This window comes from Lithobates pipiens, unplaced genomic scaffold, assembly GCF_037356315.1.
Source record: "Lithobates pipiens isolate NorthernLeopardFrog02 unplaced genomic scaffold, aLitPip1_a1.2 Scaffold_28, whole genome shotgun sequence".
Classification (NCBI taxonomy): domain Eukaryota; kingdom Metazoa; phylum Chordata; class Amphibia; order Anura; family Ranidae; genus Lithobates; species Lithobates pipiens.
The window spans coordinates 81,610,095-81,626,329 of NW_027507789.1; the positions used below are offsets into that span (position 1 = coordinate 81,610,095).

A 16,235-nucleotide genomic window follows, 5' to 3' on the forward strand; every position below is an offset into this window, starting at 1 on the left:
CCGGTCTTCTGTAGACATTAGCCTCTCTGTATAAACTAACCGGTCTTCTGTATACACTAGTCCGCCTGTATACACTAGCAAGTATGCATACTCTAGCCTCTCTCTCTGTATACCCTAGCCTCCATCTCTGCATACCCAGGACGTTCTTCTGTATAATCTAGCCTATCTGTATACACTAGCCTGTCTTTTGTACACATTAGCCTCTCTGTGTAAACTAGCCCGGTCTACTGTATACACTAGTCCATCAGTATACACTAGCAAGTCTGCATACTCCTGCCTCTCTGTGTAACCCAGCCTCGCTCTCCCTCTCTGTATACCCTAGCCTCCATCTCTGCATACCCAGGACGTTCTTCTGTATAATCTAGCCTATCTGTATAAACTATCCTGTCTTTTTTACACATCAACCTCTCTGTATAAACTAGCCGGTCCTCTGTATACACTAGTCCGTCGGTATACACTAGCATCTCTTTATACATTAGCTCTCTGTATACCCAAGCCTCTCTGTATACACTAGTCCACCGGTATACACTAGCAAGTCTGCATACACTAGCCTCTCTTTGTAACCCAACTTCTCTCTCTGCATACCCAGGACGTTCTTCTCTATAATATAGCCTATTTGTATACACTAGCCTGTCTTTTGTACACATTAGCCTCTCTGTATAAACTAGCCGGTCCTCTGTATACACTAGTCCATCTGTATACACTAGCAAGTATGCGTACTCTAGCCTCTCTCTCTGTATACCTTAGCCTCCATCTCTGCATACCCAGGACGTTCTTCTGTATAATCTAGCCTATCTGTATAATCTAGCCTATCTGTATACACTAGCCATCCATCTCTGCATACCCAGGACGTTCTTCTCTATAATCTAGCCTATTTGTATACACTAGCCTGTCTTTTGTACACATTTGCCTCTCTGTATAAACTAACCGGTCTTCTGTATACACTAGTCCACCTGTATACACTAGCAAGTATGCATACTCTAGCCTCGCTCTCTGTATACCCTAGCAAGTCTGCATACTCCTGCCTCTCTGTGTAACCCAGCCTCACTCTCTCTCTGTATACCCTAGCCTCCATCTCTGCATACCCAGGACGTTCTTCTGTATAATCTAGCCTGTGTTTTGTACACTTTAGCCTCTCTGTATAAACTAGCCGGTCTTCTGCATACACGAGTCTCTCTGTATACCCTTGGATGTCTTTTGTATACACTAGCTGCTCTTTATACATTAGCTCTCTGTATACCCAAGCCTCTCTGTATACACTAGTCCGTCTGTATACACTAGCAAGTCTGCATACAGCAGCCTCTCTGTGTAACCCAGCCGCTCTCTCTGCATACCCAAGATGTTCTTCTCTATAATCTAGCCTATTTGTATACACTAGCCTGTCTTTTGCACACATTAGCCTCCCTATATAAACTAGCCGGTCTTCTGTATACACTAGTCCGTCTGTATACACTAGCAAGTATGCATACTCTAGCCTCTCTCTCTGTATACCCTAGCCTCCATCTCTGCATACCCAGGACGTTCTTCTGTATAATCTAGCCTATCTATATACACTAGTGTATATATGACAGACTAGTGTATACAGAGGACCGACTAATGTGTACAGATAGGCTAGATTATACAGAAGAACGTCCTGGGTATGCAGAGCGCTCAGCTTTGAGGTATGGCCAACGTGAGTAATATGAGGGACACTCCTCACCCCCGCCCCCACCTACCAGATATGACTTTCATCCCCTTGCCCTCTCTGCCCCGGTCATCTGGTGGCAGTTTTATGCACTCCCTGGCCCCCACCCATTCATAATCCTTACCGACCTTTCTTTCCGCTGCTCACAGAAACACACTGGATGACTTGTCTAATTAACCAACTTGTACAAGACACCGCTATCCTCCTGTCTGACACCGGTCCCCCTTGGAGGCTTTACCCCTCACTGTTTGGGTGGTCCCTGCCTCTCCCTGGATGCTCCACATATACCACAACGACATTGTCAGAGGGGCACCACTTGACAGGACACGGGGCTGTCATGCCGGTGGCATCTCCCATTGGAGGAAGGGATGATGGCCCCAACCCCTTGGCAGCAGGTTCTTTCATGTACAGACCAGGGCGGCTCATCTTCCCTTCTGGAGTCTTGACCTTAGATGGGGGATTTGCACTTTGGGGGGTCTGAGTGATACCTAATGCGCTGTACTGGAAGGGCTTGACATTCCCGCATATGTGTCCCCTCCCCCTGGTTGCACCCCTCGTCCCCCCCTCTGGCTCCCATCTACTCTTTGCCGACATTGCCTTCTGCAGCTTTCGGGGACCCTGGATGACTTATTTATTGAGCCTATTGGTACGAGACACTGCTTCCCTCCAGGGTGACTCTGGACCCCCCTGGAGGATTTACCCCTTACTGTTTGGGCGGTCCCAGCCTCCCTCTGGATGCTTTACACAGCCCCCGATGGCGATGCAGGAGAGACACTAATTGGCGGGCCCCAGGACTGCTCCCGCTGGATGACTTGTCTAATTAACCAACTTGTACAAGACACCGCTATCCTCCTGTCTGACACCGGTCCCCCTTGGAGGCTTTACCCCTCACTGTGTCTGACACCGGTCTCCCGTTGGATGGAGGGATGGTGGCCCCAGCCCCTTGCCTGCCGGATTTTCCATGCACCGATCAGGGCTGCTCCTCTTTCATCTTGATGTGGTGACCATGGAGGGGAGGAGTTGAAATTTATGGGGTCCGGGTGTTTGCTGGTGGGAGTGCGCTAAAGGACTTGACATGTCCGCATGTTTGTCCCCTCTCCCCTTTTTCCCCCCTCCCTTCCCCCCCTTCCCTTCCCTCCTTTCCCTCCCCCTTTCCCCCCTTCCACTCCCCCTTTCCCCCCTTCCTGCCCCTTTTCCCCCCGGGGCGTTGACAGGGGAGAGGGGGTAAGGAGAGGACAATCTGCCAAAGGGAGAAATGCATTTGTTCGGGGACTGCATGTACTTTAGGGGTATGGGACGGGGGGTGGTGGATCCCATTCTGTGATGCCTTTTCTGTTGTGACGGGCTCCCTCGTGCATGCCTACGTTTAGGGCGAGCCGAGGAGACCCCTCAGTGCTAACAGTTATATGCTCTACCTCTGTTTTGGTTATACTATTGTTTTTTGTTTCTTTGATGTTACTGATTGTCTTTTATTTGCATACCGGTATCAGACGTGACATTTACCACTGCCGGGGCTGGGGGGACTAGGATTCGGGGGCTCCCTCTCCAACCTCTCTACCCAATTACCCAAGTAGGACAGCGCGTTAAACCCAGTGTACATCTGGTAAGCGCTATAGCATAATTGTGCTGTTTTAGTATACCCTTCCTGTACTGTTGAGTGCGGACAACCCTTAATTTCCCTCTCCCCCTGGGGTTGAGGTGCCCGGCCTCTTTTTCCCTTTACCTTTCCTTCCATTTGCCCTTCCTTTCTCCCCCTTAGTTCCCGCCATGCATTACCTACCCAAAACCTACCTTGGTTCAACTTTCTTTGCTTTTCTCTGATGTCCCCCTCCCCCTCCCCGAGGAGCGATGGCAGACTCAGTCAAGGTCACCTCTCTAAACGTTAAGGGACTGAACTCCCCTGAAAAATGGTGGATCCTCCTTTGAGAACTGAACACATCCTGTACTGATGTGGCCTTTATACAAGAAACACATTTTAAAAATACTAGCCTCCCCTTTCTATGGTCGAGATCCTTCCCTAAGGTCTACCACTCTACTAACCCCTCCTCTCCATTCTGATCTCTAGCAGGCTCCCCTGGGTTCTCCAGGTTTCTCTGGTGGACCCTGGGGGCCAATATCTTTTTCTTAGGGGCCACATTGGAGAGCGCCTTTTTACATTTGCCACTGTGTACGCTCCCAATGATCACCAAGACACGTTCCTCAGAACTACCCTGCACAGATTATGTGACTTTCGGGAGGGCCAATTGATATTAGGTGGGGACTTTAATGTCCCCTTTCGCCATCGGTTGACACTTCTGCCTCTTGCTCCTCGCTCCCTACCCCTCACCTAGGTCTCTATTCTGGCACCTTAATGAGAGCCTGCTCCAGATACCGGAAGTTTTAGCAGATGTGACCAGGGAATTGGACCTTTATTTCCAAGAAAACTAAAGCAGGACTGTGATCCGGGGATAATTTGGGAGGCTCACAAGTCAGTACTCCGCAGGGTACTTATCAGGCACGGGGCGCGCATCAAACGAACACGGAAGGAACAGCTTGCTAATCTGTTTCGTGAACTTGCCTCTGTGGAAGCGAAACATAAACATACCCCCTTACGGACCTTAGAGATTGAATTGGGGACACTCCATACCCATATTGCTGTCCTACTCCATTATAAAGCGAAAGCGGCACTCCAGTTTTGTCGTAAACTGACGTAGGAGTCAGAGGACAAATGCAGAAAAATCTTAGCCAGGTCGGTAAAGGAGTTGAAATCTGGCTCTTACATACCACAGTTGATAGATGAGAATGGCCAGAGGGCTCTACCCCAACCCAAATAGTCGAAGTCTTTGAAAAATGTTACTCTGTTTTCTACAACCTGCCCGATTCAGGGTCTGGACAGGACAATATAGACAGATATGTAACCGGTTCTGGTCTACCAACCCTCTCATCGGAATCACGGGAGTACTTGGAGGACCCGATCACACTGGAAGAAGTCCAGACGGCCGTGGGACCTCCGAAGGTGGGTAAGGCTCCGGGCCCTGACGGATATACCGCACAATACTTTAAGACCTTCCTCCCTATTCTCGGCCCGCGCTTGGTGAATTTATTTAATACTCTGAGCTCGAATGGGGATTTTCCTGAGGATACCCTTAGAGCCCACATCTCGTTGATACCTAAGGAGGGCAAAGACCCAGGCCTATGTGGGAGCTACAGACCCATTTCCCTCCAAAATTCGGTCCTAAAACTATTCTCTAACTCCTCGCCACGTGATTGGCACATCACTTGTAGTCCCTTATACATATTGACCAGTTAGGTTTTATTCCCACCAGGGAAGATAGGGACAACACCACTAAGGTGCTTACCCTGATCCGTAAAGCAAAGTCATCTGGGACCCCTTGTCTTTTCATGAGTACTGATATTGACCAGTTAGGTTTTATTCCCACCAGGGAAGATAGGGACAACACCACTAAGGTGCTTACCCTGATCCGTAAAGCAAAGTCATCTGGGACCCCTTGTCTTTTCATGAGTACTGATGCCGAGAAGGCTTTTGATCGGGTCAAATGGACATTAATGTTCTCGGTCCTTCGCCATATAGGTCTGAGTGAACGGATGCTGGCATGGATAAGTAAGATATACTCACGTACTTACATTCCACCGGACATCGCGCGTACGTTTATGTTGAACTTCCCCCCACCCCTTGTCACTAAGATCCGCAGTTTGCTTCACGGGTGGCATTCTGGCCTCCATTCCTGGTTCAGCAGATGAAATCTCATTAAAATGAACATACTCCCTAAATTTACTTATCTTTTCCAAGCTCTCCCGATCCAGATTCCAGTCCTGTTTTTTAAGCAAGCTCAATCCTTGCTCACTCAATTTAACTGGGCCCACAAAAATCCCAGACTTAAGCGGTCACAGCTGACATTGTCTAAACAACAGGGAGGGTTGGTTCTCCCTAACTTGCGACGCTACTACCTGGCCTCCCATCTGGGGCGTGTATTGGACTGGAATCGAAACAAATTTTCTAAGCTCACTCCCGAATCCCGCTAAGAAGCGCCATGTGGTGCTATAAGTATTTACCCACAGAATTTATGTCACATCCCACTATAGGGGCTTAGTTGAAAGTCAGTCACCTGATTGCTACCCAAAACACACTCACGTCTTTGACTTCCCCCCTATTCCCTATACGTGGCCATCCAACCTTTGAACTGGGGACCCACTTAGAAATTCCAACCTAGACAATGCGTCTAAATTCGTCATTGATGGAAAATGGCCTTCTTTCTCAACCCTAACAGATCCGACAGGGCTTTTCCAACTGCCTTTTTGGAGAGCGGCGCAACGACATCATTTTCTCCATTCCATCCCCAATCCTCAAACGTTCGCCCGCCCTCAGACGGAGTTTGAGACTCTATGCAGGAGCGAAGGCCCTTTGGCCCACATTCTCTCTCAAACAGATTACCCACACTTAACCTGTCTGGCCAACTGGGAAAAGGACCTTAATTGCTAATTTTCCCCAGCACAGAGACAACGCATTATCACTTTGGCTCTCAAAATGTCGCTGTGCACGAAGATACAGGAGACGAATTTTAAACTTCTCACCAGGTGGTATTTGACACCATCAAAGCTGCAGAAATGTTTCCCCTCTTCCTCGAACATATGCTGGAGGTGTGGAGAAGAAGAGGGCACGTTGCTGCACATTTTTTGGTCCTGCCTCAGCTTGGTGGACTTCTGGACAGAGATCCGATGCATGACACAAAAATTCACAGACTTCTCCATCCAGGAAGAGGCTGCATTCTTTCTCTTGTACCATTCACAGATTCCCATTAAGAAGTACAAAAAAATCTATTTTACGGCATGTGATTAATGCGGCGAAATCCTGCATCCCTCTCTATTGGAAAAAATGTTCCCCCCCTTTCATTACTCACTGGCTTAGGAAAATAGAGGACATTAAAAAAAATGGAGGACTTGATCCTCACATCACAAGGTAAACAAGAATTTTTTAAACAAACCTGAGACATCTGGAATACCTTTATATTCTCGCTAGAAGGATGTCGCCTGCTATCGCCTTAGTGCTCTGAGCTTTCCTTGACTGGCCCCTTGGACAGTGGCTGCCATCGTGTCTCGTCCCCTCTTCTCCTTTTCTGATCTTTCAACCCTTCTCTTTTCGGCCTTCCTCCCCTATCTCTCACCCCCTCCACCCCCTCTCTCTTTTGGAAAGAGTGGAAAATTGGGAATGACGGCCCCACACCCCCCTCTGGATGGATTATGCCGGAGGGACCTGGGGTTTGTGTGACCCTGGATCTTGGTACAGTACTTTATCCGTGCCTCGAATCATTGTGATTGATGGAAGGCAGACTCACAGTTGCGAATATACCTGTATCAAGTATTGTTCAGCTGCTTTTTGCTCTGTATTTCTCTGTTGCATTATGTACTTGGGGGACCGTCTTCCCCTATTTGGAGAAAAAATTATATTTGAAAAAAAAAGAAGCCTACGACACCTGGTATTCCCAGGCGGTCTCCCATCCAGGCATTAACCAGGCCAGACCCTGCTTAGCCTCCAAGATCAGATGAGATGGAACAGATTCAGTGTGATGTGGCCGTAGCCAATATCTTCAGGCACTCTCAACTCTCTTGACAAACACCAAGATGGTCACCTTGGAAACAAGCGGAAAAAAATAGGTCAATGGCCACAACATAAAAAGAAGCCTACGGCATCTGGAAATCCCAGGCGGTCTCCCATCCAGGTACTAAACTGGTCCCAACCCTGCTTAGCCTCTGAGATCAGATAAGATTGGGCTCTTTCAGGGTGGTGTGGCCGTAGGAGATTTCTTCAGGCACTCTCAACCTTGACTAACGCCAATATGGTCACCTTGGGAAACAAACAAAAAAATCAAGTCAACGCCAACAACATGAGAAGAAGTCTACAGCACCTAGTATTCCCAGGTGGTCTCCCATCCAGGTATTAACAAGGCCCGACCCTGTTTAGTCTCTGAGAACAGACGAGATCTGGTGCTTTCAGGGTTATGTGGCCATAGGCGAGCTCTTCAAGCACTCTCAACCCTCTTGACAGACACCAAGATGGTCACCTTGGTAAACAAAAAAACAAAAAAACAAGTCAACGCCAACAACATAAAAATAAGCCTCCAGCACCTAGTATTCCCAGGTGGTCTCCAATCCAGGTACTAGCAAGGCCCGACCCTGTTTAGCCTCTGAGATCAGAGGAGATCGGGCGCTTTCAGGCTTATGTGCCCATAGGCAATCTCTTTGGGCACTCTCAACCCTCTTGACAAATGCCAAGATAGTCACCTTGGGAAACAAGCGAAAAAAAAACAGGTCAATGTCAACAACATAAAAAGAAGACTACGGCACCTGGTATTCCAAAGCCATCTCCCATCCAGGGACTAACTAGGCCCAACCCTTCTTAGCCTCAGAGATGAGAAGAGATAGGGCTCTTTCAGGGTGATGCTGCTGTAAGCGAACTCTTTGGGCACTCTCAACCCTCTTGACAAATGCCAAGATGGTCACCTTGGGAAACAAGTGAAAAAAAAAAAAAAAACGAATCAAGGCCAACAACATAAAAAGAAGCCTACAATAACTGGTATTCCCAGGTGGTCTCCCATCCAGGTACTAACCAGGCCTGACTCTTCTTAGCCTCCAAGATCAGACGAGATTGGGTGCTTTCAGAGTGCTCGGACTCTTTCCCCATCACTAATGGGATGAGGCAGGGGTGCCCTCTGTCTCCCCTAATTTTTATTCTGACACTGGAACCACTTATGTGTCACGTTCGGAATGACCCGAATATTACTGGCATATCCAAACCCTCGGCACACCACAAAATTGCGGCGTACGCTAACGATCTAATTTCTTTTGTCTCCAATCCACACATTTCGCTTCCCAATATACTCGCGGCTCTCCGGCGATACGGCAGCCTATCAAACTATAAAATCAATTGCACCTTTGGCTGTATTGAATATATCGGTCCCGGATGGTGAGGCCAAGAGGCTACGCTCCGCTTTTCCATTCTACTGAGCTGAAAAATCTATACGTTACCTGGGCGTTGACATCGCAGCGGATTTGGCGCAATTGTACCCCGCTTAATTTTGTCCCTCTCCTGAATAGACTGAAATCTGATTTGGGAAACTGGCATGCTTTAACACTGACCTGGTTCAGGCGCTGTAATGCATTCAAAATGACGGCCCTCCCGCGGATTTTATACTTGTTCCAGACATTACCGATCCGGTTACCCCCAATTTTTTTCAGACAACTGCAGGTGCTGCTCCGGGACTTTATTTGGCCGCGCAAACCGCCCAGAGCCCGTTTGCAATTGCTTGCCAGACCAAAGGACAAGGGGGGTCTGGGTCTCCCAGATCTGAGACAATACTACAGAGTGACTCTGCTAGCGAGAGTCGTTGATTGGCATTGTAATGGCCCACACAAGCAGTGGGTGGAGATGGAGATTGAGGATGGATCCATTCCCCTATTGACCTCCCCGTGGCTCCTGTCCTCCCTACCAAAAGACCTCAGAGATCACGCCGTAGTGGGAGCTACGTTGGCTGTTGTGCGGAGGTTGTTCTGCTGCACACACATTGCTCCCCTGCCGTCACCAATGACTCCGGTTATAGGTAATCCAGACTTCCCACCGGGATTTACCAACAAGAAACTGCGACAGTTGACAGTGGTGGGGAAACAGCGTCTGGGAGAGGTGTGGCCCTCGGGAGGGCTCCCGACCACGCAAACTGTCGCCAAGCTTTCTGACCCTCCGCTTGACTTGTTTAGTGCTTATCAACTTCATCACTTTCTTCTGGCCATACAAAGGGCCCCCTACACTCCTAGAGACCTGACACCCTATGAATCCATCTGTCACAAAAAGGAACCTGTGCGACACACCCTCTCCCTCCTGTACAACCTATTAAGTAGTCAGGAGGAGGAGTCGACCCCACCATTTATCCACAAATGGGAGAGGGACTTTGGCATCACATTTACCCCACAACAGATAGGCAAGATCCTGACATTAGTACATAAAGCTTCCATCGCAAACCAATATCAAGAATCAGGATACAAGATAGTCTCACGCTGGTATAGAGTCCCATACCTTCTGAATAAAATGAATAGATCGATCCCGGATGTTTGTTGGAGGTGCAATTCAGATACGGGGACCATGGGACACATTTTCTGGGCATGCCTGGCCTTGAGGAACTTTTGGGTGGAGGTGACCGAGACGATAAAAACTCTCAGAAATGTAGATATCGCAGACAACCCAGCAGCGTGCCTTCTACACTTGACCGAACAGCCTGTTCGAAAATACAAAAAAACCCTCCCGATGCAACTCCTGAACGCCGCCCGGGCCTGCATTCCCACACTGTGGAGGCAGCCTCAGCCCCCCATCCAAAGTGCTGTGGTATTCCAAAGTCAATCATATTCTCCGGATGGAAGAATTGACCGCCACCCTTCACAACACTGAAGAGGCATTTAGTGTTACATGGAGGCCCTGGAGGTATTTTTCTGGTACTTGAGACTACATTCGGGAGGTGAGCAGCGCCCCTGTCCCAGAAAAAGACTGAACATCTAACGTTTACCTACGTAGGCCATGTCTGCCCTCGGTGGCATCCCCCCCCCCTCCCTTTTCGTCTTTATTTTTCTATTTTTCCCCGCCGCCATCCCCCCCCCTCCTCTCTCTCCGTCTTTGCACTCTCTTCTTCCCCCGTCCTCCCTTTTGACTATGCCTTGTCTCCTTACTAGCCTTTGGGACCCAGAAGAGCCCCAGGGTTCTGGACACGACCGGCTCATATTTTACTCTGGTTCACATAGGTCATGATAAGCTGGCTCGCTGTGGTCCCAGTTGCTCTCCATGATTACATTTGTCCGAACAGGGCTGCATTAGTTATACTGTACTACATGTCCGAGGTGGGGTTTCTCTCATTTCTGCATGAAACTCTAGGACTCCCCTCTGAGAACCCAGAGTTATTTGGCTGCCTATTTTTTGTTACCATGTAATTGTGACCCTGGGTCATGCTGTATGGTTGACTGTTATATTTATGTTGTTCTACTTATACTTAATAAAAGAATAAAACAAAAAAAAAAAAAATAAGTCAATGCCAACAACTTAAAAAAAGCCTATGGCATCGAGAAATCCCAGGCGTTCTCCCATCCAGGTACTAACCAGGTCCCAACCCTGCTTAGCCTCTGAGATCAAATGAGGTTTGGCTCTTTCAGGATGATGCAGCCATAGTAGATTTTTTCAGGCACGCTCAACCCTCTTGACAAACGCCAAGATGGTCACCTTGGGAAACAAACAAAAAAAAACAAGTCAACGCCAACAACATAAAAAGAAGCCTAGTATTTCCAGACGGTCTCCCATCCAGGTATTAACAAGGCGCGACCCTTTCTAGCCTCTGAGATCAGCGGAGATTGGGCACTTTCAGGGTGATGTGCCCATAGGCAATCTCTTTGAGCACTCTCATCCCTCTTGAAAAATGCCAAGATAGTCACCCTGGGAAACAAGCGAAAAAAAACAGGTCAACGCCAACAACATAAAAAGAAGACTACGGCACCTAGTGCCGTCTCCCATTCAAGTACTAACTAGGCCCAACCCTTCTTAGCCTCTGAGATCAGAAGAGATAGGGTGCTTTCAGGGTGATGCGGCTGTAAGCGATCTCTTTAGGCACTCTCAACCCTCTTGACAAATGCCAAGATGATCACTTTGGGAAACAAGCGAAAAAAACAGGTCAATACCAACAACATAAAAATAAGCCTGCGGCATCTGGAAAACCCAGGCGGTCTCCCATCCAGGTACAAACCAGGCCCAACCCTGCTTAGCTTCTGAGACCAAACGAGATTGGGCGCTTTCAGGGTGTTGTGCTCATAGGCAATTTCTTTGTGCACTCTCAACCCTCTTGACACATGCCAAGATGGTCACCTTGGGAAACAAGGGAAAATAAAACAGGTCAACGCCGACAACATAATGAGAAGCCTACGGCACCTGGTATTCCCAAGCTGTCTCCCATCCAGGTACTAACCAGGCCCATTGCTGCTTAGCCTCCGAGATCAGATGAGATTGGGCTCTTTCAGGGTGATTTGGCCGTAGGCACTCTCTTTGGGCACTCTGAAGCCTCTTGACAAAGGCCAAGATGGCACTTTGGGAAACAAGCTAAAAAAAACAGGTCAAAGCCAACAACATAAAAAGAAGCCTACGGCATCCAGTATTCCCAGGCGATCTCCCAATCAAGACACTAACCAGACCAGATCCTTCTATGGCACCTGGTCTTCCCAGGCAGTCTCCCATCCAGGTACAAACCAGGCCTGACGCTGCTTAGCCTCTGAAATCAGACGAGATCGGGTGCTTTCAGGTTGATGTGGCCGTAAGCATTCTCTTCAAGACACACCCAACCCTCTTGACAAACGCCAAGATGGTCGCCTTGAGAAACAAGCAAAAAAAACAGGTCAAAGCCAACAACATAAAAAGAAGCCTATGGGCTTACAGCGGACCCTAAGAGATGGGACCCACTAGCTCTGTCATGGTTCGGACGCTGTAATATGAACGCAATGCCACGACTTCTGTATCTACTACAAGCCTTACCTATCAAAATACCCCAGACTTTCTTTCATGCGGTTCGCTCAACCTTTATCAAGTTCCTCTGGCACGGAAAACATATGCGTATTGGTAGGGCAATGCTGTTGCGACCGAAATTGCGGGGAGGTATTGGCTTCCCGGACCCTGCTCTATATTACACAGCGACGCACATGACACCGGTGGTTGACTGGGGCTGGTGTTCTGCCATATACTGTCCGGCCATGATAAAGTGTCTGCGCCGTACTGCGCATGCGCAGTACGGAGCAGACGAAGCTTCGGAAAATCTCCGAAGCCGAACGGCGCCTGCGCGGTGAGTGGAGGTGGTAGCCCCACCATCCAAGCGGACATAGGGTTGTGAATATTAGAGGGCCCCTCGCAGGCGAGCTTAGCTCGCCACGCTTCGGGCTCGGCTCTTTTATATTCTTACTCTATCTCCACTTGGATAGTGGGGATAGAAACTGGACTCAGTGCGCAGGCGCCGTTCATGCTCGGCAATTTTCGGAATCTGTGTTGCTGTGTACTGCGCATGCGCAGCACACAGCGGACACTATCCGATGGGGGACCATATGTGATAGGACACCGGCATGGGGAACTGAAGCTATGGGTCAAGCTAGAGCAGGAGATGGTGCGGGTTCCACTGACTGGTCTGCCTTGGGCGGGGAGGCCATTGGAGCCCTGTGTGACTACTCACCCGTTAATTGGCCCCTCGCTCGCCGAGATGGATAGTTTTTTTCACCTTTCCCACCTGACTAACTTCCCTTCTCCTATGACCCCAATTATTGGACATCCTAGATTCCCTCCGGGCCTGTCTGACCAGGCCTTTACCAGGCAAGCCCCGAAAGGGCTTCTGAGAGCAGCCCTATTTCTTGGACCCACGGGCTTGATTCCCATGGGGACCATACTGCTAGAGCAAGTACCTGTTGCATTGGATAGCTGGAGAGCTAGACAGCTAATCCATTTCCTCTGATCACTACCTAACAATTCGTTCTTCTCTAGACAATTCCACCCCTTCGAGGAACTTTGCCTGGATGATGGCCCAGTTCGTGGTTTCCTCTCTAGGTCCTACCAAATCCTGACAGACGCACAATCCTCCACGGATCCACCCTTCCTAGCTAAATGGAAAAGGGACTTACAAACTACATTCTCCAAACCACAGAAGGACAGAATACTCTTTTTCGCCCATAAGTCTTCACTCTGCAGTAAATATCAGGAGATCTCATATAAGCTGATCACACGCTGGTATCGTACACCGGTGGTGTTGGCCAAAATATTCCCCGGTCAATCTGACCGCTGCTGTCGCTGCGGGCAACAGGCTGGCACCATTCTCCACATTTTCTGGGAATGCCCTAAATTACAAACATTCTGGCAGCCTGTCCTGAGACTCATCCACAAGTTCACAGACATTTCCTTAGCCAATGATCCCACAGCAGTTCTTCTCAATCTAACTCCTATGTCGAGAAAGCGTTATCATAAGTCCTTACTTAAACATCTCCTCAATGCAGCTAGGGCCTGTATCCCAAGTCAGTGGAAAGAGCAATCTGCTCCAATGGTGACCCAGTGGTTCGCAAGGGTAAATGATATTGAACGAATGGAAGACCTGACTGCCACAATGAGGGATAAAACGGAGGAGCGTGGGAACAGATGGTTCTACTGGACCCAGTTTCGCTTTTCGGAAGAATACCTCCGCGAGACATAGTAAGCTCATGGTGATCGTTGGAGATCGCTGTTCCAAACGTTGGACAGCTGATGAGCTGGTGAGCCGAGGGCGTCTCTTGCTCCCTGGGAGGGGACCCCATCCTATCCACTCTACCCACGACACCCCCTTACCCCTTCTTTTCCTTTTCTGCCATTTCCTTCCCCAATCTTCTCTTTCCCCTTCTCCCTCCTTTCAGTTCTACTATTTCCCTTCTTAACTCAAAAAAGGGAAAAGAAAATGGTATGTTCCGACCCCATTTGACTACTACACAATACTCTTCCCCTATCTATGGATATCTAAACTCTTCGAGGACAGCAGGGCTAGTATCAATAATATTTTAAGTGGTAGAGGATCCCAACGAGATGGAGCTTTAATCTCATCTTGATATGACCGCAAAGCTGTACACATGCTATTCTCCTCGGACTTCTTACCATTGGCTCTGATATCCATACAATATGATCGTTTGTTTGTAACTATTTGTATCACACATTCTGTGAAGTTGCCTTTGCATTGTATGTTGCATACTACTAAATAAAAAAAAATTAAAAAAAGAAGCCTATGGCACCTGGTATTCCCAGGCGGTCTCCCATCCAGGTACTAACCAGGCCCGACACTGTTTAGCATCCGAGATCAGACGAGATTGGGTGCTTTCAGGGTGATGGGGCCATAGGTAATCTCTTCAGGCACTCTCAACCCTCTTGACATACGCCAAGATGGTCACCTTGGGAAACAAGTGAAAAAAAAAACAGGTCAAGGCCAACAACATAAAAAGAAGCCTACAGCACCTAGTATTCCCAGGTGGTCTCCAATCCAGGTACTAGCAAGGCCCAACCCTGTTTAGCTTCTGAGATCAGAGGAGATCGGGTGCTTTCAGGGTTATGTGCCCATAGGCAATCTCTTTGGGCATTCTCAACCCTCTTGACAAATGCCAAGATAGTCACCTTGAGATACAAGTGATAAAAAACAGGTCAATGTCAACAACATAAAAAGAAGAATACGGCACCTGGTATTCCAACGCCATCTCCCATCCAGGTACTAACTAGGCCCAACCCTTCTTAGCCTCAGAAAAGAGAAGAGATAGGGCTCTTTCAGGGTGATGCTGCTGTAAGCGATCTCTTTGGGCACTCTCAACCCTCTTGACAAATGCCAAGATGGTCATCTTGGGAAACAAGCAAAAAAAAGAAAACGAATCAACGCCAACAACATAAAAAGAAGCCTACAATAACTGGTAATCCCAGGTGGTCTCCCATTCAGGTACTAACCAGGCCCGACTCTTCTTAGCCTCCAAGATCAGATGAGATTGGGTGCTTTCAGAGTGATGTGGCCATAGGCAATCTCTTCAGGCACTCTCAACCCTCTTGACAAACACCAAGATGGTCACTTTGGGAAATAAGCGAAAAAAAAACAGGTCAACGCCAACAACATAAAAAGAAGTCTACGACACCTGGTTTTCCCAGGCGGTCTCCCATCCAGGTACTAACAAGGCCCGACTCTATTAGCCTCCAACATCAAACGAGATCGGGTGCTTTCAGGGTGATGTGCCCGTAGGCAATCTCTTCAGGCACTTTCAACCCTCTTGACAAACGCCAAGATGGTCACCTTGGGAAACAAGCAAAAAAATAAAAATAAGTCGGAAGCTAGAGACAATACGGCCCGAGTCCTCAATTTAATCCATGCGGCGCATGTACAGGGAAGGCCCTTGCTTATGTTGTCAACGGATGCGGAGAAGGCCTTTGACAAGGTGGCCTGGCACTTTATGCAGGCCACCCTGGAACATATAGGTCTTGGCCCCAACATGATGAGCAGGGTAATGTCGCTTTACTCCACGCCATCGGCAGCGGTACGGGTGACCGAGTGGTGCTCGGACTCTTTCCCCATCACTAATGGGACGAGGCAGGGGTGCTCTCTGTCTCCCCTAATTTTAATTCTGACACTGGAACCACTTATGTGTCACGTTCGGAATGACCCGAATATTACTGGCATATCCAAACCCTCGGCACACCACAAAATTGCGGCGTACGCTGACGATCTAATTTTTTCCGTCTCCAATCCACACATTTTGCTTCCCAAAATACTTGCGTCTCTACAGCGACACGGCAGCCTATCAAACTATAAAAACAATTGCGCCAAGTCGGCTGTATTGAATATATCGGTCCCGGATGGTGAGGCCAGAGGCTCCGCTCCTCTTTTCCATTCTACTGGGCTGAAAAATCTATACGTTAACTGGGCGTTGACATCGCAGCGGATTTAGCGCAATTGTACCTGCTTAATTTTGTCCCTCTCCTGGATAGACTGAAATCTGATTTGGGAAA

At 48.5% G+C, this 16,235-nt stretch overlaps 6 pseudogenes; all 6 read right to left on the reverse strand.

The window, feature by feature from the left end:
- Positions 1-7,360: 7,360 nt before the first annotated feature.
- On the reverse strand, positions 7,361-7,480 carry LOC143937049 (5S ribosomal RNA; annotated as a pseudogene).
- Positions 7,481-7,575: 95 nt separating this feature from the next.
- On the reverse strand, positions 7,576-7,694 carry LOC143936863 (5S ribosomal RNA; annotated as a pseudogene).
- Positions 7,695-11,624: 3,930 nt separating this feature from the next.
- On the reverse strand, positions 11,625-11,743 carry LOC143937687 (5S ribosomal RNA; annotated as a pseudogene).
- Positions 11,744-14,476: 2,733 nt separating this feature from the next.
- On the reverse strand, positions 14,477-14,595 carry LOC143937510 (5S ribosomal RNA; annotated as a pseudogene).
- Positions 14,596-14,696: 101 nt separating this feature from the next.
- LOC143937739 (5S ribosomal RNA) lies at positions 14,697-14,815 on the reverse strand (annotated as a pseudogene).
- Positions 14,816-15,136: 321 nt separating this feature from the next.
- LOC143937554 (5S ribosomal RNA) lies at positions 15,137-15,255 on the reverse strand (annotated as a pseudogene).
- Between the last annotated feature and the right edge of the window lie 980 nt (positions 15,256-16,235).